The following is an 11157-nucleotide window of genomic DNA, read 5'->3' as shown; positions in this document are numbered from 1 at the left end:
ACTATATATCTGACTGCTAGGACTGCTGAGGCTTTGTAATATATTACAAGTTGGAAAAAAAAAAGGTTACAATGCCTTGAAAATGTTTCTTGCAAGAGGTAGAAATGACATTTGGTAAAGGTTTTCAGAGTGCATGCGGGTCCATGATCAGTTGCAGGCGTTGTTCAGTCTAACAAAGCTGAAGCCAAAGCAGAAACCATATCGTTCCTTTTGATGATTAAAAGCAAAAAAGGGAAGGAGGTGGTGCTTGGTACATTCAAAGATAATGCAATTTTGTCATCCAGCTTATCAGTACTTCAAATAAATTTTAACGGTCCATGGTGTTGGCTTCCTTCTAGAATAGTTCTCATACTACTCTTTTCTTCCCTATTGTATCACAGCTTTTTTTCCTAAAGATGTAGTCTTACAAGAAGATCTTTTCTGTCCCATAAAGGGATGCAAAACTGAAACTACAATTACACAGAAAAGACACAACCATGACTGAACATCCTTAAAAGGAGTGATTCAGGAGGCTGATAGTTTTGAAACCAGGCCAAGGGGGAAAAAAACAAACACAAAAATAAGAACACTGGGACACTATTTTTTATCAACATCTAAATTTCATGTGGAAATCATCATTTATAGATACATATTTATATACAGTAAGCTATATAAATTTTAAGAGTTGGAAATTCGTGTTGGAAATAGAGGAGTAAATCCCCCTCTTGGAGTCTTCACGGATCTTTACAACGTGGCTGCTGAAAAGCAAATAAGATTAAAGAATTGATTATACACATAGGTCCTAGAAAGGGAGGCACAACAGGCCCGAAGGGCCACATGACCTCACTTTGGTCACAGCAGAGCGAGGACCTGTGGGCAAGCCCCTTTAGGGAGAGCCTTGGGTGGGGTAGTTTGTAGTAATGGAAGCACTGGCTTTGAACTACACGAATGGAACTAGATCAATGTGGAAAAGAGAAAAGGGGCAAAATGGGGACGGCATCCTGAGATTTATTGCGTCCACACACGTTAGGGATGAGCACCCAGAAATGGGAAATAATCAGATAAAAATCAGAGCGGGAGGGTGACTGCTGGCACTCAAGGGGTCATTGAGGCAACAAATAACAGCTTAACATGGCAAGATTAAATTACACTGTCCCATAGATTAGGACAGAGAATATTCCCATCATCTGAAATGCACCCTTTGTCTCTTTATTATCCCCTGTCACCACAGCTGTGTTGGAAATGGAGGAGAAAATCCCCCTCATGGAGTCTTCAATGGTCTTTCCAACATGGTCAAACACTAGTCCGATTTTTATCACTATAGATTTGCTGTGTGTCTGGTCTTGAACTTAGTATAAATGGAATCATACAATATGTATTTGCAGGGTCTGCCCTCTTTAGCACCACATAATGTTTCAGGGATTCATCCATGTTACATGTATTGATGATTTGTTCTCTTTCTTATTGCTCAGTAACTTTCCATTATATGAATACATCAGTTGCATTGTTTAACCATTCTCTTTAACCATTAATGGATATTTCATTTCTTTCCAGCTTTTGGAAATTATTATGAGTAAAGGTTCAGTGAACATTCTGATCCAAGTCTTTGTGTGGATATCTGAACTCATTGTGTTTAGGTCCCTGGCTAAGAGTAGGATTATTGTATAGTAACTTAGCTAAACAATTTTCCAAAGTGGCTTTCCATTCTATATTTCCATCAACATTATGAAATTTGTAGCCCCACATTCTCACCAACAATGTTTCCTCAGCACTTTAGTAAATACAAGAGGTATTGTAATGTGGATTCAATTTGCATTTCCCTTATGGCTAATAACATTGAGCACTTTTGATGAATGCTTATTTAGCACTCAGCTATCTTTAATGGTGTGCCTATTCAAGTCTTGGTAAACTCTTTTTACTGAATTTGATTTTCTTTTTATGATTGATTTGCAGTTGTGAATTCATTCTGGGTACACATACTGTTTCAGATATGTGTATGGAGAATATTTTCTCCAATTCTCTGGCTTGTTTTTTTACTTTCTTAATGATGTATTTTGATGAGGAGTCTTTCATTTTAAAGACCAATATATGAGCTTTTTTTAATGTTTGGGGAATTACAGAGTTATATCTAAGAAAATGTTGCCTGCTCCAAGTTCATGAAGACTCCTATATTTTCTGCTAGAAAACTTTGTAGTTACAGTTTTCACACTTAGGCCTATGATTCATCTTCAATTAATTTTTATATTGTTGAAGTTAAAATCTTTTCCATTTCTTTCCATTCCTTTCCTTCTTCCATTTCTTTAATTTTTTTCACTATATTAATAGTCCATTGTTCCAGCACCATTAGTTAAAATGACTCCTCTTTTATAGTGTTTTTTGGGGGAATGGGGGTGCTATTCTCTATCCTCAACATTTATTTAACCTAGAATCAAAAGCCTTCTTGGTTATTGATTGTCATTGCACTGAATCTTCAAATCAATTTAGGGAGAATTTATATCTTAACAATACTGAGTCTTTGATCCATGAATATAAATATAACTATCAATTTAATTATCTGTTCAAGTTCTCTTGAAAATTTTGGTTAATAGTCACTGTGGTAGTGTTGAAAATTGTGCCTAAGTATTTAATGTTTCCATAAATAGTAATTTCTCTTAAATTCATCTTTTAACTTTTTTCTAGTATGTAAGTACAATTGATATTTTTATATTGTCCCTTGACCTTTTCAGATACGCTTAATTGTTCTAGTTGGTTATTTGTATATTCTTTTATGTTCTGCGTAAATAATGACATCTTATGCAAATACAGTTTTATTTCCTCCTGTCATCTAATTTACAATCTTAGTGCAATGATTAGTTCCTCCAATACAAATAGATAAGAGTACATACTCTTGCCTTGCTTTTGACCTAGGGTGGGACATAGGCAGCCTTAGCATTTATGGCCCTGGTAAGGGGAAGTCAGGAGGGAACTAGGGTCAAGGCTCACAGTAAACAAGAAGCCACATCCTGGACATCTAGAGAAATCAGCATGAGAAACAAGGGGCCACCTCCTGAACATCAGAAGAATTCAGTACGAAACACAAAGGGGTCTTCCTAGCAACAAACCCCCTCCACCCCAAGAACTTCCTTCTTTTTGGTTTATAAACCCTAGACACTGCCACTCTAACAGCCTCCACTCTTGGAAGGCCCTCCTGTTTAGAGGGAGTCTTTATTCTTTCCTTTTCACTCATTCAAAGCTTTGCTGGTTGCTCCAAACTCTCATCTGCTGGCTGCATTCTTCATCACCTGCAAGGCACGATCCTGGGAAAAATGGCTTCTGAGCCAGTAACAAAAAGGTTCAGTATTTCACCACTGAGTATCAGAAAAAATGTATATATATATATATGTATTATATAGATTGTATATATAAATTCCATGTGGATACTTTTTAGTTACTTGAGGAAGCTTTTTCTTTTCTATTGTGGGTTGATGAAATTTTTAAAAAATAAAAATTGGTTTTAACATTATTGAGCACATTTTGAAATCATGAAGTGCTATATAGCTTTTCTACATCATTTAATTATAATGATAGATTTTTTTAATGTTACAGCTATGTTCGATTCTTAAACTAAATCTCTCTTGGTCATAATATATTATTTTTTTTATATATTGTTAGATTCTGTCCGTTAATGTTTTGTTGATTATTTAAAAATCTATGTTCTGGAGGGGTATTGGATCCTAGTTTTCTTTCTTTCATTTAAAAAAATGTTTTTGCTTTGTATTGTCCTTGCCAGATTTTGATATCAGGATTACACCGGTCTTCAAAAACATGAGTTGGAAGTATTTCTTGTTCCTCTATTCCCTGAAGGAGTTTGGGTAAAATTGATTACATTTTACTTGAAATTTTTCATAGAATATACTAACTAAGCAATATGGGGCTAGGAGTCTCTTTCATGTAGGAGTTTTAAATTATGGTTTCAACTTCTTTAACAAATTATAACTACTCCAATTTTACATATATTCTTGGGTCAGTTTTGGAAAGTTGTATTTTTTCAAGAAATTTAAATCTGTCCTCCACGTTACGGTACTGGAATAAGCAAGAGGCAGAAAAGGAAGTCCGGGACCCTCCTTGTCCTTGTGGCAGAGGAAGAAATTTCCCCTCTCTCTCAAGGTTCTTCTAGCTGGTCTAAGAATCAGAGTGAAAAACAATTACAGGAGAAAAAAACAAAGTTTAATTACATACGTACAGAAGCTCAATAATGAAACCAAAGAAGTGACCAAGGCAGGCAGCTATTATGCAGTTTGCACAAACAAACATAAATCTGGGAGGAATTGACAGGACAAAGAAAACTTAGGCTTGGGAGCTTCCGTTTGTAAAGAATTGTAAACAGTATTTGGGCTGGGGTGGTAAATAAGTAAAAAAGTAACCAGATTTGCTTATGTAGCCTTCTCTGTTCTGCAATCCCTGTCTCAGATGAAGGATGCCTTCTATGGTCCCAGGGCAGTGGGGGCAGCACCCTTCCCATGGGAGGTTTATTTCCTGGGTGAAGAAGACAGAGGAGGGTCAGACAGCCCCTTCTGACCCGGCTGTTTCTCCAGTTGTTTCAACTCAAAGTAATTGATATGCCGAAGTGGCACATGTGGGGCAGCCTGACCACGGTCCCCACAGTTCCCTCCTCCAAAACTTCACTGGAGGTTTCACATTAAAAATGGAAGTGTTAAGTTATTCTGCTTCTTGAATCAGCCTCCAGAGTCCTGACATTAAGTCAATTCTACTGAACTCATCGCTGAAGGCAGTGACGCAGGCCTGTTTCCAAAGTTAGGCCTAGGGTGCGGTTGATCAGGTATTAAATAAGAGACATTTCTATGGAAAGGGAAGAAGGAAAAAAAAGCCGATGGTTGGTGCAACTTCTAAACCCAGCATCTGAGGCCTGAGGGCTGTCAGTGAAAAGATTTCTAGATTCCAGGCTTGAAACATCTTCAGGCAGAGTGGTGGCAATCTGGCAGATTTTCCTGGTTTTTAGTTCAAATGTCTCTGGTGATCCTTTTTGGTTGTCCAAACAGCACCAGGCACAAAGATTGTCTAAACATGGGCTCTTGGGGTAATTTCTCTAAAGACATTCACATTTGGTTTGCACAGGAAAAAGGTCGATTTTAGTTCTCAATGATTCCAAGTCAGAAGGATGGGAGAAACATTGCAAACATTAGTTTGGAGCGTTGGAGCCAGACATCAGAGGAGACTAGAATTGAGGGTCTAGTCTAGTTTGCAATGAAGAGCATTAGAATCTAATGTCCCCAAAGGTGTGCTATGGAACATAATTTTTCTCTGTGAAATCATCCTCACTTTTTTCAGAGGTAACCAAACTAACACTGATCTGTTTGTAAAATAAGTTTAGCTTTTAAAAATTTGGCCTGATTGTTTACAGTGCAGCAAGAGTAACAATGGATCATATAGTCTCTTTTAAATGTGCTCTCTGGAACTTTTCAGAAGGACTGAACTTTTGAAACCTCTCAAGGCCAGAAGTGAAGCCAAATATTTGCCATTCAATTTCACCTAGAATATCTACAGATTTGGGTTAACTCGTCTCCTCTGGAGGTCTCTGGAATGTCCTGGCAGAAAGTGACCTTCTTTCCTCACCTGGTAAGGCTGCTCAGAACTCTGTAAGCAAGGTATCAGGCCACTATTTTCAAGGGGCTCTATTGGCTCTGTAAAGTCAACCTTAGTTCCTTAAAACTGGAGTGTCATGTCTCATGTCTAAGTCTATATATCTTTTTTCAGATACGACATCGCAGTCAAAGCACTGGTAATATGACCAGTGCTACAAGGAGAACAGGTTCTTACTGAGCTTACACAAACAAATATGCCATAAATATATAAAATACTCACTGAGAGTTTCCATATTTGTTTACAAAGGTATACCAAGAAACTGTAAGTCATGGAAGGCTTAAGGAAAAGCTTCCTTAAAGCTGGAAAAGCAAACATCAGAGAACCAGCAATGTTTCAAACAGGAGTCATAAAAATTATAATCATCTCCCTCAGCTCTTTCAGTCCCATGTTATTCATTCTTGTTCTGCTTGAATCCAGCCTTCCACTAGCTCTAGAAATTCCCACCCATTCACAGTTGGGATCTTGAGGCTATCAGAAATCTGTATTTTTCAGAAGTCCTTTCTATCAGTCTCCTTCAAGATGAAGTTCCCTTGTAGGGACACTTCTGTAAACACATCGAGTAAAATAATAAATATCTATAAATGACAGAAGACTTAAAAATGGCAGAGGTTAAAGATCTGATGAGATTTCATTATAATGCAAAAAATGTGGTTATTTCTATGACACATAACATTTTAAGTTAATAACATACCAGGACATATGAGATTTCTAGCAGTTTCATACAATTTTTGGAGCACTTATTTTAATAACTTATAGCTGCATAAATACCAAGTTTGAGCATTATTCATTTGACAATTGTTTCCATGTAATTCAACATACCGAATAGGCCTAATTAGCTTACTATCTCTCTTGCATGAGAAGAAAAATCTCCTGGCGTGTTTCAGGGGCCATCTGGAAAATTTCAGAGTTAGCTAGAGGTAAAAAGGGCATTTAGAATTTTATTTGGCAAGTTGTCAAAAATACCAAACTGTTGGACCACTTGATTAAATAGGATCACAGATAATTACGAATCAGTACTTTTTCATTTAACCAAAGAGAAAATTAAGATTTTCAAAAGACAAATACTGAAGGTTACATGGTTGTTAGCAAACATTAGCTCTTTTAATATTGAGAAGATTCGATGGTCTTAAGTAATCAAAGACCTAATTGAGACAACACAAAGCATAAGAAATTATTTTCATAAAACAATTAAGAGCAAGGAAAAACACTTCACTATCTCTTATTATCAAGAGCAGACTAATAGTCCAAGAAAATTTTGCTCTTTTAGTAGATGAAAGGGAATTAAGTTCCAGTTTTACATTAAGTACATTTGTAATATTAAAGTTTATTTTAAAACCCTTATAACAAATGCATTCATTCTTATCCAACTCCATCATTTAAAGATTATTTTGAAGTTTCCTTTTCCATAACTCATTTACAGCTTTCTTTTTACTTCCTGACTTTGTCCTCTTTTTCTTCTATAAATAACCAGCTTTCCTTTATGACAAAATTACTTACTTTCCTTCAACAAAAATGCCTTTCCATTCCTCACATCTTCTTTCACCTAAAGCACATATTCTACCTTTCTTGCATATGGGAATGTTTCCCATATTATTTCCAGTAGCCTAAATTACACTTACTAATTAGAATTTTAAATGCTTAGAAGCTTTAATTCCCAGTAAAAACTAAAAAGTAAGCAATTGAACTGTTACACCAGTATTCTTTAGATTGGCAAATTTATGAATACATTTCATAATTTCTAGAAATATGCTTCTTCATAGTACAATCTTTCAATAAAGCATAAAACATCTTTATATACAGACCCAAATTTATCTTCAGTTTCTCTGTAAGAAGGAAACCAGAAGTGGATGAACCTATATTTAATACTTGGTGTTTCATTATTTTATCTTATTTGGAAATGATCCAGATATTTAATGAATTTAACTTAAATTCATCACTCACCTCAGGAAAACTTTAAGGTTTTAGATTATCAAAAAGATTTGAGAAAACTACTTAAAAGTTAACCTACAAACCTTTTTATCTTATTAATATTTGATTTTTTTGTTTTTAACAATTATGTTCAAATAACCCTTAAAAATGTCATGAAAGAGACCAAAGCCAGTCCTTCTCCCAAGCCTTTTTTTAAAAACATTTTGTGACAGAGATAACATCTACTTGATTTTAAGTAAACCTAGACTAGAATAAAAGTTTTAATTTTAATGCTGATAACTTTAAAGATGTATCTATTTAAAATAAGCCATCAATCTTAAATTAGCTTTAATATTGAATATTATTTTCAAATCATCTGAACTTGAAAAACATTTGGGTTAGTTTCATGAATATTCAATTGATATAAGCTTTTATTGCTTTATGATAATTAAGTAGAACTCTTTTATAAATTAATTTTAGTGATACCATCCAGGGGTAGAAAAATGTTCCACATTGACAACATTGACACTCACAGAGAAACATATAGGCAAATGCAAACAAAGATTTTATAGCTCTTATTTTACTAATATTTGTTGAGAGGACAAGAGACCCAATTTCTAAATACCTCCCTCTCTCTCTACTTTTTCCTTCTGATGAGAAACTTCTTTCTAAAATTTGCATCTCAAAGAATAACTCTTAAGTTTAGAGAAGATGGGGTTAGAAATGTGTATTACAAACACACAGAGAAAGTATCCAAGTTTTAGCAAGGTTGTTGATTTTGTGGGGGAGGCATATTTGTCTGTTATCAGAGGTGCTAAAGTCTGGGCATAATAACCCTCTTATTTGTATTTTTAAAAAGGCCTTTCCTCTTTTTCTTCTTCAGTCCCAGACAATGGTGAGCTGTGTTTATATTCTAAAGACCTGGTAAGATTTACAACTTCAGAAGAAAGAACGCAAGTGTGTTTTGTTTTTTTCTAAGAGTTTTGAGATAATTGCTATTTAAAATGTTCTTCCTTTTCTTAAGTACAGGACAATTCTGTTTCAACATCCTGATCTATTATAATATCTACAAGCATTTTGAGAAGTACAGGCAACAGGGGATTGGTAAGGGGGCATGGATGGGCTTTGATGTGTTTTTATAAAGTCGCATCCCTCTTTTTGTAGAGATAATGTGAGACAAAGACAATTGTTTACAATTTCCCCCAAAGAACTGAATTACAGTCTTAATGGCAAGGGACTAGCCCACCTTTTTAACTGAATTTGCCTCTTTATTTTAGGGAGAATTTCAACTAGGATGGGAATCAAAGGATTTATGCTTTTGTAAAGTCTGTATAAAGCATTTTAACAAAAGCCTCCTTTCAAAGTATATAATTCAAATGTGGCTTCTACTAGCCCCTGAATATTGTCCTTTCATAGATCATTTGTAGGAGGTCCTAGGAGAAATTTTGGTTATCTGGTTGTGTGTGTGTGTAAAGGGCTGGGGAGGGGGTCCAGGAGAGGCCCTTTATCTTAATAACCATGAGCTAGAAGGACTTCCCTCAGCAGCCAGTCAAGGTCTCTATATGTGGAGTCAGGAATAGCATTTATCTTTCTAATTCCTCTCTAAACTCAGTAGGATCTTCTGAAAGTGGAGGTAGAAGGGCTTTACAATTTAATTTAAAAGATCTTCTATTCAAGGAACATGAATTTTTTCTTTCTTTCTTTCTTTCTTTTTTTTTTGGTAGGGAGTCTAAGATACATTTGCTCAGAACATTGCATAGGAATGCCTGAAGTTAACAGGGCCTGATTATAGAGCTCTGGAAGGTGTGAGCAAAGCAAGCCTTACTGTCAATCTCTGGTGGTTCTGTCAAATATATTTTCTGGCTTTTGGCATTTACATGAGTAATCTGTATTCTTTGGGTTAAGAGATTAGGTCAGAGTATTCTTATAAATCTCTATGGAAAGGAAGTTAGAACAGACAGATGGGGCTGGATTTCAAAGGGAATTTATGTTGGAGATGGACATTCATTTTTGTTCTAAGTCTAATTTCCATTCTTTTACCTTGTCAAGGGAATCCTTAACGTTAGACATTATACTAGTACAAATGAGAGCTCTTCCATAAGGAATATTTCTTTCAAATACAGCCAATTTAAAGGATCCATCATCTGGCCATGATGAGTAGGGTCTTAATAGAGACTCAATCTAATAAACGTTTTTTTTTTTTTTTTTTTTTTTTTAGAGGGCGTCTCTCATATTTATTGATCAAATGGTTGTTAACAACAATAAAATTCAGTATAGGGGGGTCAACGCTCAATGTACAATCATTAATCCATCTCAAGCCTAATTCTCGTCAGTATCCAATCTTCTGAAGCATAACAAACAAGTTCTTACATGGTGAACGAATTCTTACATAGTGAATAAATTCTTACATGGTGAACAGTACAAGGGCATTCATCACAGAAACTTTCGGTTTTGATCATGCATTATTACCTATAAACAATCAGGTCAAATATGAATATTCATTTGATTTTTGTACTTGATTTATATGTGGATCCCACATTTCTCCCTCTATTATTATTATTATTTTTATTTTTAATAAAATGCTGAAGTGGTAGGTAGATGCAAGATAAAGGTAGAAAACATAGTTTAGTGCTGTAAGAAGGCAAATGTAGATGATCAGATGATCAGGTGTGTGCCTATGGACTAAGTATTAATCCAGGCTAGACAAGGGCAGCAAGACATCCACGGATGCAGAAGATTTCTCTCAAAGCAGGGGGGGTGAGGTTCTGAGCCTCACCTCTGTTGATCCCCAAATTCTCACCTGATGGCCCCCCTGCGACTGTGCCTGTCTTAGGTTGTTCCTCCCTTGAGGAATCTTACCCGTCTCTGGCTAACCAGTCATCTTCCGGGGCCATACAGGGAAATGTAAAGTTGGTAAGTGAGAGAGAAGCCATATTGTTTGCAAAGGTTAGCTTTTTACTTCTTTGCAGATTTATGCCCTGTGGCTTCTATGCCCAGCACTTGTCTCGAGGTATCTTTACTACCTGGAGGAATTATGATACTCGGTAAATTCGATATGAGGCACGAATTCTATTTAAGGGTTGTAATTAGGAAGGAAGAAGAAAAGCTACAGATGTAGCATATGGAAGGAAACATGGGAGGATTGATTATTTCTTTGACATATCTTCTTGTAGAGTACCTTAAACTACTAACTACTTTGCACACACATATTAACATAATAGGAATACGGTGACATAAACAAAGCAAATCTATAATTACCATCCATCTCCAGTGAAGCCAAGAAAACCATTTAGGCACCCTAGGCATTTGTGAAAATTTATCTATGATATGATGGATATTGTCCAACTGTACTTGAACCATCAGACAAATTAAAGCAGCCCATTTCTGGGATCTGTTCACATCCCATATGTTCTTTTAACCATAGATAGTCTATAGTCATGAGATTTTGGAGTGCTACAACTTGCACCCCTCCCAACTCCTGGTTGAGTTCCAACAGTACAGATCCGTCAAATTCGTTGTCTCACTGTATGCACATGCCAGCCTAGACATCTCCCTCCTCATTCCTATGACAAGTCCAGGAGATGGTGGGCTGGATGCAGCCACAACCGCAGCATCGTCCGGATAACT

General features: G+C 36.0%; 1 protein-coding gene across 2 annotated transcripts in view; it reads left to right on the top strand.

The window, feature by feature from the left end:
* Positions 1 to 11157, top strand: part of ADAM18 (ADAM metallopeptidase domain 18) — a 128220-nt gene that overhangs the window by 5002 nt on the left and 112061 nt on the right. The gene's annotated exons all lie outside the window — the stretch shown is intronic.

Source organism: Manis javanica, chromosome 12 (assembly GCF_040802235.1).
Source record: "Manis javanica isolate MJ-LG chromosome 12, MJ_LKY, whole genome shotgun sequence".
Taxonomy (NCBI): Eukaryota; Metazoa; Chordata; class Mammalia; order Pholidota; family Manidae; genus Manis; species Manis javanica.
This window is presented reverse-complemented; position numbering and strand designations above follow the sequence as displayed.